This window comes from Leptinotarsa decemlineata, unplaced genomic scaffold (assembly GCF_025532065.1).
Source record: "Leptinotarsa decemlineata unplaced genomic scaffold, Ldec_3_MD MMD2_tig00026282_RagTag_RagTag, whole genome shotgun sequence".
In the NCBI taxonomy this organism is placed as follows: Eukaryota; Metazoa; Arthropoda; class Insecta; order Coleoptera; family Chrysomelidae; genus Leptinotarsa; species Leptinotarsa decemlineata.
The window spans coordinates 12,787,920-12,800,052 of record NW_027412668.1 but is presented as its reverse complement, the minus strand read 5'-3'; the positions used below and the strand labels follow the sequence as shown (position 1 = coordinate 12,800,052).

The 12,133-nt window shown below is 35.6% G+C and overlaps 1 protein-coding gene across 3 annotated transcripts in view; it reads right to left on the bottom strand.

The window, feature by feature from the left end:
- wge (BAH domain and coiled-coil containing protein winged eye) overlaps positions 1 to 12,133 on the bottom strand; it is a 277,971-nt gene that overhangs the window by 70,708 nt on the left and 195,130 nt on the right. The window lies entirely within an intron of this gene.

The following is a 12,133-nucleotide window of genomic DNA, read 5'->3' as shown; positions in this document are numbered from 1 at the left end:
GTTCCCGAGTAGAGAGTTGGATCCTTCGGTAGAAGGAAATATTAAGAGCAGATAGTTGTTGGTTCACAGATGGATCATAAACACTTTCCGGTTCTGGTGCAGGTGTTTTCAGTCGCAGACCCAGGACAGAGATATTAACCTGCCTAGGAACCTATGCGACTGTATTTCTAAAGGAAATTTACGCTATTGAATTGTGTGCGGAGAGATTAGAAGAATCCAACCTCCAACCTGCGTTGGAAGCTCTTGGCTTAACTTAACAGATTGTCTCTGCTCTGGATTTCTGGCCATACTGGCCTGGAAGGTAAAGGGGCTGCTGACTACCTTCCAAAGGAAGGTGCTGCAAGCAGTTTCATCGGACCGGAACCTGTCATTTGCATCGCTTTAGGCTTTGCCAAACATAGATTGAATATCTGGATGGCAAGAAGATTTACGGACTTCTGGCAGAATCTTCCAGGATTGGCTCACGTTTATTCTCCCGTCGAAGCTTGATACCAAACAGTTGTTGGACTACAGTAGGGATGAACTACGATGTCTAACAGGCTTATAGGTACTGTCATTTGAATCATCATATGCAAAGACTTGGGACTGTCGGAAGACAGTGTGTGTCGCTTCTGTTCGGAAAATGATGAAACAGCAGAGCATATACTTTGTGCCTACCCCGCTGGGGACCGAATCATGTTTTTATAGTTCGGAAGAGCAGTACTCTTACCATCTGACCTGAAAGACCACTCACCATACAAACTTATCAACTTCGTTAAGAAGCTGGGTTTATTTAGTCGAATGTAAATAGATGTGAGCCACAATGAACCCTTGCGGGTTGCGTTGGAGGGTCGAATAGACCCACTCACTTTGGACCTAACCTAATCTAATATCAACTGCTTGAACATCTTGCCAGCAATATAGAAAATAAAGTCTCTGGTGAGATTTTCAGTAGGTAATGGGAGTTTCAGTAGGTGTCTATTTTTGCGGGTACCATAATGATTAGGAGTTGAGGCGAATTTTGATTTATGTTTATTTTCCGGGCAGACCGACTCCAGAATCAATAATGCTATGACCTTATTTTGTTACGTATGTATACTAGTAACAGTTGGAAAACAATTTCGCACATACGCAACAAATGAAGTATTGATCGAGATATTTGTGAAACTGAGGTTAGCAATTATGGGGAAATACATTTCCCGAATGAATACATCTCTACATATATTTTCATTGATTTGTACTATAAAATACAGCAGAAAATATATTGCAGTGAGCACCGAATATTCGTGTTGAATTTTATATATAATACAAGGGTGGCCCAACTGGGAAAACAAAAAAAAATTTGGAAAAAAATGTATTCATTTTTCAACATGATCTCCCTGCAGTTCTATACACTTTTCTCAGGGACGTTCAATAAGTTCGATACTGTTTTTATAATAAGAACTGTGTTGCTCCTCAAAATAGCATTCAACTGCCGACATCAGTTCTTCATCGTTGTAAAATCTTTGACCCCTGAGCCATTTTTTTCAAGAAACAGAAAATAGTCCAAGAGGGTAAAATTTGGCGAAGCGGATGCATGAAGTAGCAATTTAAACTTTAATTCGTTAATTTTGGTCATTGCCATACTGGATTTGTGAGCTGGTGCATTATCTTGATGAAACAACACTTTATTCTCAGCCTACTACGGTCGTTTTTGCTCAATTTTTTCACTCAAACTTTGCAATAAGTTTGCATAATACAAGCCGTTGATATAGTTATCGATGCCATGACCTTAACTGCAGGTGAAACGGTCTTCGCCTCCTTTGGAGCCTGTTCTCCCTGTTGAGTCCACTGTTTCAATTTTTTTTGTCTCGGGTGCAAAGTGATAGACTCGTGTTTCATGCATGGTTATCAAATGACGCAAGAATTCCGCTTTGTTAATATGAAACTTTGCTAAACACTCAATTGAAACATCTTCATGATACTTTTTTGCTCGAGTGTGAGAAAACGCGATAATATACGAAATATCGAACTTTTTGAAGTGCCTACTAAGTCTGCTAGCTCGCGCACTTTCAGTAGACGATCATTCAGTACCGCTTTGTGGATTTTCCTCGCCATTTCTGGTGGTCGACTACTGCGATGCTCGTCTTGGCAGCTCGTACGGCCTCGTTTAAACTCTGCTACCCAATATTTTACTATTGTAAACGAAGGAACAGACTCACCCAGAGTAGAATTCAGTTCATCCTTTATATTGGTTGGGCTGAGACATTTCAAATAAAAGTATTGTACCGGTCGGTCACTGATACGAACTGACTACCGTGTCGGTCGGTGGTTCAAGCTCCAGGTTGAACGATCGATTTTCACTTGCTATCGTCCAACCAGTGTTAGGAATCACACGTTAAAAGGCAAGACCTCGTTAATCCCAAGCTCGCACAAGTTTTCATTTCTGAGAATTGTCGTTCGTAGGGGTGCGACAGCTGGTTAACGGACAAACAGATTTTAAACAGATTTTTTAAACATAACGATGACCAATTTTCTTCATTCATTCATTCAAATTCACCAAAAATATTCGCTACTGATGTCTGCTAAACAAATACTAAACAAGGCAGCGTCTTCAAACTTGAAACATATGCTTCATAGATTGTGCATAGATTGCTACAGAAGAAGCTGATAGGTATATCTCAGTTTCGGTAGCCGATCGGTTTGACGTGGGTGCTTTGTTCACTCACTCGAATCGACCGCCGTGTTGGTCGATGGTTCAAGCCCCAGGCTGAACGATCAATTTTCACTTGCAATCGTCCAACCCGTGTTACAAATCACAAGTTAAAAGACCTCGTTAGTCTTTAGCTCGCACAAGTTTCCACTTCTGAGGGTTGTCGTTCATAGGGATGCGACAGCTGGTTGACGGAAAATAGACAGAAACAGATTTTGGCAGAAACCTACTTGCAATTTCAGTCACGAAGGTTGTCCCAGAATTACTTGGCTTGATCTAGAGATGACGGTAGTTGATTGAAAAATATCACTCTATGAGAAAGAAAACAATCAATAAAGCATGTATTTTAAGTTTGAAGACACTGCGTTATTTAGTATTTGTTTGGCAGCCATTAATAGCGAACTTTTCCGGTGAATGAGTGAACCGACTCCAAAGAAGGCTTCTGCAAGCAACGTCATTGCACCGCGTGGGATAATTTTCATCGAGTGAAGAAATCAAGCAAAAACGGCTGCATTTGTTTAAGAAAAAAGTGCTTAGTTTGAATTGCTACCACATGCATCCCATTCGCCAGATTTAGCTATTGGCTATTTTGAGGAGCAAAACAGTTTTTATTATAAAAACGATATCGAACTTATTGAACTCCGCTGGGAAAAGTGTATAGAGCTGCAAGGAAATTCTGCTGGAAACTAAATGATTTTTTTTTCAATTTTTGTGTTTTCTTTGTTGGGCCGCGTATTTCTCGAACCACTCTCGTATATCTATTCACGTATGGTGTGAATTCAGTGGTAAATATCTCATTTTATAACGTAAAAATCCCCCTAACTTCATGTAAACATCGAAATGAACGGAACACCAATTTATATATCTTATCCACATGTTTTTCCTTCATTATACTTGATCTATTATTCTAATTCCCTAGACCTGATATGTAAGGACTTTCTGCGTTTCCGTCTGCGGTTACATTTACAACTACAACACACTGGTGCACTTAATAATTTTGATGGATCATGCAACAACCTCTAATGGATGAAGAATATCCCCGACAAACCCACATCATCATTTTTCCTGAAAAGTGCTTTTCGCAGACGTCGCCGTGTTGGCGGGATTATAACCTAGTATTAGCATTAGCCCGAAGCTTGCCTTTGATACGGTTCGTCAGAATAATTAATAAGCATTTCTTTTCATTATTATTTTCTAGGGCGTAGAGAAGACATTGACGTTACTTCAATTGCGAATATATATCATTTATGTTTTGGCAGAAAAGGCGGTTTTTTGGAGCCAAACTGAAAAATTCTTCAATATGGATGAGAAAATCGCTTCAAGTGGTCTCCCACTACGAGTATTTTCAAAACTTCAATCCAACTTTTGGTGTGTCAGAGAAAATCGAGATTAGAAATAACTGTTTCATTATATTCTTGGATTCCTAACTTCCGAAATTGAAAATCTAAATGATTCTATCAAGACTGAATATGATCAAGAAAAATGTATAAATATCTGGTTGTTTCGAAAGTTTTGTCCGCTATTATGAGTCTACTGTGAACTGTAATATCTCAGTAAATACTTATTCAATTAATTCAATTAATCGATGTCATCGTCAATTTTTCCTGGCGTAACACAAGTCGATTAATTCCGTCAGCATGAAAATTATGTGATGGAGTTATCTAATTGCTTGAATAAATGGTTGTCGGTTGGCGAAAGGTCTGGGGAGTTTGGTGGGTGGAGCAGAACTTTGGCGCTCAATTCGTTCAATTTTTGGACGATGATTTGCGGAACGTGCGGACGAGCGTTGTCGGGGAGCAGGACTGACCTCTTCTATTGACCAGTTCCGGCTGCTACTGACGCAATTTCCGGTACATTTCGGCGATTTCCTTGTGATATGACTCTGCTGTGACGATGGTTTGACCTGGTTGTAGAAAGTTATAGCAAATGAAAGTTTTGGTTGCGCAAAAGTAAAGAAGAACAGACCTCGAAACGTGATGGATCAGTCTCCACCAGAGTCCTCAAAAACTAGTTTTGGATTACTGTAGGTCAACTACTTCGGGGCTCATCTTGGAGGATAAAATCTACGGAACGAAATTTTGCAAACAACTTCGAACACTGCGTTCATTAACACATTCATTGTTTAAATTGAAAGGGTACATTTTTAGGGGAGATTAATTTTTGGGAAAGAGAGGTTTTGGCTTTCTACTTCTCCATCTTGATAAATGGGGTTGATTTTTTGGTCTGTTTCGTCAGCGCTTTGGTTCAATTTGAATTTGTAGAGAAAAATTGTTCGAAAATCGCTCAACGACATCATGTACTTAAGTAATAAGCTGAAAAGAGGAAACAAACCAAAATTTTAAAGAAACACAACACAGTAGAATATTCATTGAGATTTGGAGCTACGAAAACACATGACATTAAAACGGAGAGAAATTTTGAAACAACCTAATAGTAAGTAGTTTGAGTTAATCCTCATCCTCAGAATTTGTTACGCAGTTACTTTTTGGGAAAAATTTCAGTTCGCCCAGCAGTTTGAGCAGATTGTAGGTTTATTCGGTTTTCAGATAATGGAAAGATAAAAATCCGAAACCACCAAGGAACAGCAACTCTTACACAAAAAAGTCTCAATGAATATAAAATAACTACTTCTACGTCGGTGGTACCACAACGTATTTTTTTCGTACATAAGTTTCTAGTACAAACATTTCTATTTAGTATTTCGACTAATTCCGTCAGATTTATCCCACTAACATGCATCAACGATAACGATTTGCAACTACTAGAAAATTTGCATAAATGTTTGACTAATATAAAATGAAACGTTGAAGAGGTTGATATTCTTAGAGTAGTTGTTACAAAAGGGTTTTTCTCCAGTTTGTATCTGAAAGAAACATCTTTTTTCAATGACGGACAAGTAGAAAGCCAAAAAACATATCCTAAAAATATTTTGATTTCACTACATTCTATTCGAAGATGACGTACATATTTGTTGATTTGATTTTTTGCTTTCTAATTTTGAACTGGTACAAATGTTAATGCGATTCATGCGTTATGAGGTTCAACTCACTACACCTCGAACTTGACTGTTTAAAAACTCTTTCATTTGGAGAACTGCGTTTATGTGGAATAAACTTCCTGAGAAAGTTTTTCCGAATGAAGTCAATCTGCAGCGATTCAAATCCAATGTGAATCGCTACTTTAGCACTAGCACCGCTCTTATAGCTCCTAAGGATTCAAATTCAGTTCCAATTAAGTTACAAGAGTGAGTAACAAATAAAATGATTGTAAGGTGAAAACAATATTTTGAAGTGATTCCACAGGGTATCTGACCCGAGTGTGGTCAATTTGAATCACTGATGGAAGTTCAAAACTTTTCTTCCACGCAGAACGTCACCAAATCAAAGACTAGTCGATTTCTTTCATCTCTGTAAACCACTCTCCACTCCAAGCACACACAAAACAGTAATCCAGTCATTTAAGCTTAGATTAGGTAAGAATCTTGGAATTCGAGATACCCAGCTGTAAGTCTGTAAATACTTGTATATTGACACCCTAAAAGTTGTCTCAAAACCTACATATGGTAGGGTGTGAGCAACTATTAAATTTCAAGGTCAAAGGTCACAAACATCGGTTTTTTGCGCTTTTTTTGGAAATATCTCATTTACTATGGGTTTTTTGCTATTTGTATTTATTATCAATATTGTAGAATACAAAATTCTCTCCAAATTTTGTTTAAAAAAATTTTTTATACGGTGCACCGTTTTCGAGATAGAGGGCGGAGAGCACGCGGTCATAGCATCACTTCAGGTCAACCGGTGCCTCCGGTCCAAAACGCGCCATATATAGTTGATGAACTATCGATAAATCAATGATTATAAATATTTGTCAATTTTTATTAACTATTATATTATATTTTATCATTTTCTTCATGCATTAAATCTATATCTATTCAATAATACTGATAACCGTTTACCAAAATTAAAAAATAATTAAGAGAAAAACTTAAATAATAATATAATTACATTCCCATTTACACTAATGACATTTTAAATAGAAAATAATTTAGTGCCTTTTTAAAATCTGTAAATTTTAAAATTCTTCCACTACGTCGAAAACTATACCTGGGAACTCAAGTGAGTGGAACTCAAACCTTATTGGCAGTCTATAATGCTCCGAAATCTGTGAAAAGTCTCGATCATCTTCGTTATATGCATTACGTCAAGTCTACAAAACTTAATAAACCTGTGCAGCTTTCGAATATTCCACCAACAAGTGCAGCTGCTCATCAACATTTCAACCGTGTATATTATCAAGTTCAAACTTGGTTAGGACATGATTTGGAACCCCAGGTATGGGGTTGGGCAATGCGAAACGATTTTCTGGAGCCTATCATGACAATTTTACCACCTGCTCCAGAAGATTTGCTAAATACAATTTTCTGCAACTGCAAGAGTAGTTGTGGTTCGCGATGCGGATGCAGGAAAGCGGGCTTGCAATGCTCTTTAGCTTGTGGCCAATTTAATGGGTAAGCTTGTCTCAATGCTCCACCATATCAGAGCGACATTAACGAAGATGGAACCTTTGACCCCAAAATCATGGAAGAACTTGAGACAAATGTCGTTGAAGACGATAATGAAGAACAGTTTGAAATTTACCAGCAGCCAGAAGACGACGATGAAGAGGAAGAAGATGATTAAAATTATAAATTGAAGTTTTTGTACCCTTTATTCCATTTCTTTACTTTCAATAAAAATAAATGTATTCAATGATATTTTTTAATAGAAAGATTAATTCATAATTTATTTGTTTTTTTTTTCATCATGTAAGAATTTATAAATATTAATTAGGTTAAAATTCTAATATAATTCTTATATTTTCATTAACAACTCTGCAATTACATGGGCAGGTAAGTGTTGTTAAATAAATTAATACTGAATAAAAAGTGGATAAGTTATGAAAAAAATGATAAAATATAATATAATAGTTGATAAAAATTGACAAATATTTATAATCATTGATTTATCGATAGTTCATCAACTATATATGGCGCGTTTTCGACCGGACGCACCGGTTGACCTGAAGTGATGCTGTGACCGCGCGCTCTCCGCCCTCTATCTCGAAAACGGTTCACCGTATAAAAATTTTTTTTGAACCAAATTTGTAGAGAATTTTGTATTCTACAATATTGATAATAAATACAAATAGCAAAAAACCCATAGGAAATGAGATATTTCCAAAAAAAGCGCAAAAAACCGATTTTTGTGACCTTTGACCTTGAAATTTAATAGTTGCTTACACCCTACCATATGTAGGTTTTGAGACAACTTTTAGGGTGTCAATATACAAGTATTTACAGACTTACAGCTGGGTATCTCGAATTCCGAGGTGAACTCACTATAATGACTGGACTACAGACGAAATTCCATCGAAGTATTTCTCTCGCTATCTGCAGCCCTGCATCACTTTTGTCCTGCTCCACCACCACGATCGACTCGCCCACTATGCTTCGATTCACCGTTTATGGTCCGAAGGTTATAGAGAACACGGTACACCTGATACATCCACACTTATCGACTTGTACGTCGAGTTGCGGCAATAATTTTTTAGAGACTAACGCATTCCGTGTAGATTCGGTGTGGTCTTGACGAGATACGGTCACGTTTCAGGGTAAATAAAAGACCGAGACGACAAACGGCAAGGAAGGTCGAATGTGTTACCAATAAGGCGTAAACGCGCGAAATCTGCGCATTTTCTTTATTTTTGCGCACTTTCTGCGCATTTTGCAACCTGTCACTTTGTTGGAGCAGAGCAATTTCACCTCGAAGTGTATCAGACCCAATACGATTCAGTAGAAACATTTTATGTGCCAGCAAACAATAAAAAAATTGACCGCGAAAGCATTAATGAGAAAAGACAAATGAGATGAGCAGAAAATAAAGAACCGATGTTGCCAACGAAGTGTAAAAAACATATTTTCAATATATAAGAGCATTTGTTGCGCTCACTGGCTTCCTCAGATTTTTTTCCCATTTTATATATTTTGCCATCAATAATATATAAAATTACAATAACAATTATTCAATCTAACTCAGCAAATAGATCGGTTTGTTGCTCATAAAAGGTATAACTTTGTGCATGAGTATAAGTTAACTAATCTATCAATGAACGTTGTGAAATTGGAGATATAAAATGTGAAATGTAAACATCAAAATTTGTGAAGATATAAAATTTTAAATGTATATATGTAAAAGTAATATCAAGTAATATCTAGAGACGCATGAATATAAATTTTAAAAATAAATATAGATTGTTAATATCTAAATATGGAAAAATATAAAATTTTAAATGTTAAACTGTAAAATATGTGTTTGAAGGTAAATATGAGAAATTGAAGAAATATGAATGTGAAATCATATCTCGACCTGATAACTACATAATCTAATATATAAAATGTATGTTGGTTGGTTGGTTGGTTGGTTGGTAAGTGATAAACTTCTGCATCGCTCAACCGATCGTGATGAAACTTGACATGTATGAGTAATTTTTCATAGAGGAGGTTTTTAGGCTATCAATTTTTCTGTAACTCACCGCTAGATGGCGCTGTGGAACAACTTTTTTGAAAGCACTGTTCTATAACGCTGCGCACGCCCAAGTTCGTTGATTCAGATTCTGTCAAAACATTGGAGCAGCAGCAATACAGCAACATAGTACTAGTATAATATAAAAAGAATGACTAAATATCTGTGAAGTATGCCTTCAATTCTGTGTGTGTACGTGGATCCACGTACAACTCCTTTATGACTTACTGTTCGAGGTAACTATTCAGTATATCCTTCTTTGAATAATTTGGTTCACTCTTTCTGCAGGTACTGTTTGAAGCCACATTTTGATACTTTTTTCGAATTGTTGGTTGCGGCTATGGTTCAACTCATTGGGTATTTCAGCATAGACAATTGGACTCAGATAAAACAGAAAATTTTGGTGTCTAACAAGTAAATGTTTGTGACCCTTCAAATAGTTTTTGTGGCGCATAGGTGTATGTAGTGTCACATATAATTTTCAACAGCCATTTCTGTGTCACTTCAATAATATTCAGATAGTTACTCGTTATTCCTTCCCACACAGTAATTGCATGGTAATTGCATGGGCTAAACTGAGGTATAAGATTTTCACCTGCACCGGGAAAAATGATTGAAATCTACCTCGGAATTTTCATTTCGAACGAAGAAAATTACTTCAGTTTTATTGAAAATATACTCTCTCTATTGAATAATTCACATCCCCGAGCGTAATTTCAGTAGGCAATGTACTTTTCATTGAGAATTAAATATTCATCTAATATATGTGTGAAATCATAACGTATTTTTTCATGTGAAGAGAATTACTAACTGGACGATGGGTATTCCCCCTTAGTGAAATGAAAATTTTCGCCATCTCTTTATCGAATGTAAAATTACGCTTGTATTTGTGAGCGATTATTGTATTGGTCATTCTTGTCTACAGAAGCGCATCGGTTTGTCTGACGTGTGTATTAGAATATTTTTGTTGTTGGTGAAAATAAGTAAAGAAGGTGAGTACATTTCTTGTAAAATTTCAATAACTAGTCCGATAAACAGATGAATTCATTGAGTTTTCTCGTTATGCATTATAGAGTGTTTTTTATTACAAGTATATCCTAACCTCACATCGCGAATTATTTCATACTATATGGAATAGTACAACATATTTTAACTGATTTTCAAATAATTACAGAACATATATTTGAAAATGTTTGTGATAATTACTGAATAGTATTGAGAAAAAGAGATATATTCGATAGCAGTGGCGTGACTCATCAGTGACGCCGTATGCACGATCCATTTTAAAAATGAATTTAAATGAAAGTTTCGTATTGGTGGTTGCAAATATCGGACAATGTTAAATCGTAATTTCATTCACCTAAAAAATATCTGAACGTTTCATTCGTATCTCTCATAATTTTGCATAAATTTGAGGATTTGTGATTCTTATTATTGAACTTGAAAACATTTTTGCGATGGGAGGCAAGTTGGAACTCAAAATTGAAGGAATCGAGAAACACTTTAGGACCTTTTTGTTTCTGTTGAAGAGGTGAACAAAACACTTCATCACCACTTCATACCATATCATTATAGCTATATTTGCTATATTTCAGAAAATGTTGGAAAACATCTAATTTTTTATTTCAACGGTTGAATATGTATCAAAAATTTTTGAGAAATATTAATATTGAAGTCAAACTAGTAGTAGTTTTTCTCTAGGAATCTGTGTTCGTCAACTTACTGTGTTTTTAGATTTCTAAACCTATTCATTTGGTGATATTTCATTTCTCTTTTAGGATAATAACAGGAATTGAGGAAAATAGAAAAAAGGATATTACTTTCATTTCTCTTTCCGAATAATACCACGATGAGCAAGAAAGAAAATGTGTTAATTTGAAGAATGGTTTTTTTATTTTGTACTGTTATTTGACTTTTTTGAAAATGAAAAAAAAATGTTTTGTAGAATTTCATTCCAAGAATTTATATGAACTAATTTTGTATATACATATTTTTTTTTAATATATCAATGTGTAATAGGTCTTGTGCATTCAATTATCTAAATTATGAGGTAAAATGGCCACTTAAGAGTCAAGAGTCAACATCCGATTGAGGTATCATTATCTTCAAAACTACTCTGAATACGGACCTTCTTACAACGGAATATCCCAAGGTAATATAACCCGTAAATGAAAAATTACACCGTAAAATTTTATCAGAGTATAGAATTCCACTGTGAAATTATATAAGAGTGTAAAATTCTACTGTAAAATTTTGTCAAGAGTGTAATATCTCGATATAAATTTATATCGCAAATTTACCCTATAAAGTTTTATTTCAACACAAAAGTACACTCAAAATGAAAAATTACACTGAAAAATTCCACACTTGTCTTCGGGGTAGAATTACAAAATAATATTCCGCATGGAATCTAAGATCACACACGAAAGTAATTTCTCGCTAATATGGGCGGTAATTAAATTGCCACCGGTACCGGTGGAAAAATTTTTACCAGTGTGCGTCAGAGAGAATATTTTTTTGTAAAACTTAAATTTATTCAATAAGGACCTTAATTTCCTTACGACGTATTCGGCGTATTTGTTCCAACGGAAGTTTTTGTCTATGATTAATCCCAGGTATTTCATATATGGTTTTATAATTATTGCAATAATGGTTCCACCGTCATTACAGGTAAGAGTATCATATTTGGGTAGATTATTGTGGTAGTTTGCGAGTGGAATAAAAAATGTTGTGGTGAAATCAATTGTTACTAGTATGCTCTCAAACCACTGGATTATAGTAATGAAATCTTTTTCAACTTTGTTCTTGAGGTCTGTCCAATTTTTATCGCGATTATAACACAGTGGTATCATCGGCAAAACTGACTATAGTTCCGTCAATATTGGATTCGTACAGATCATTG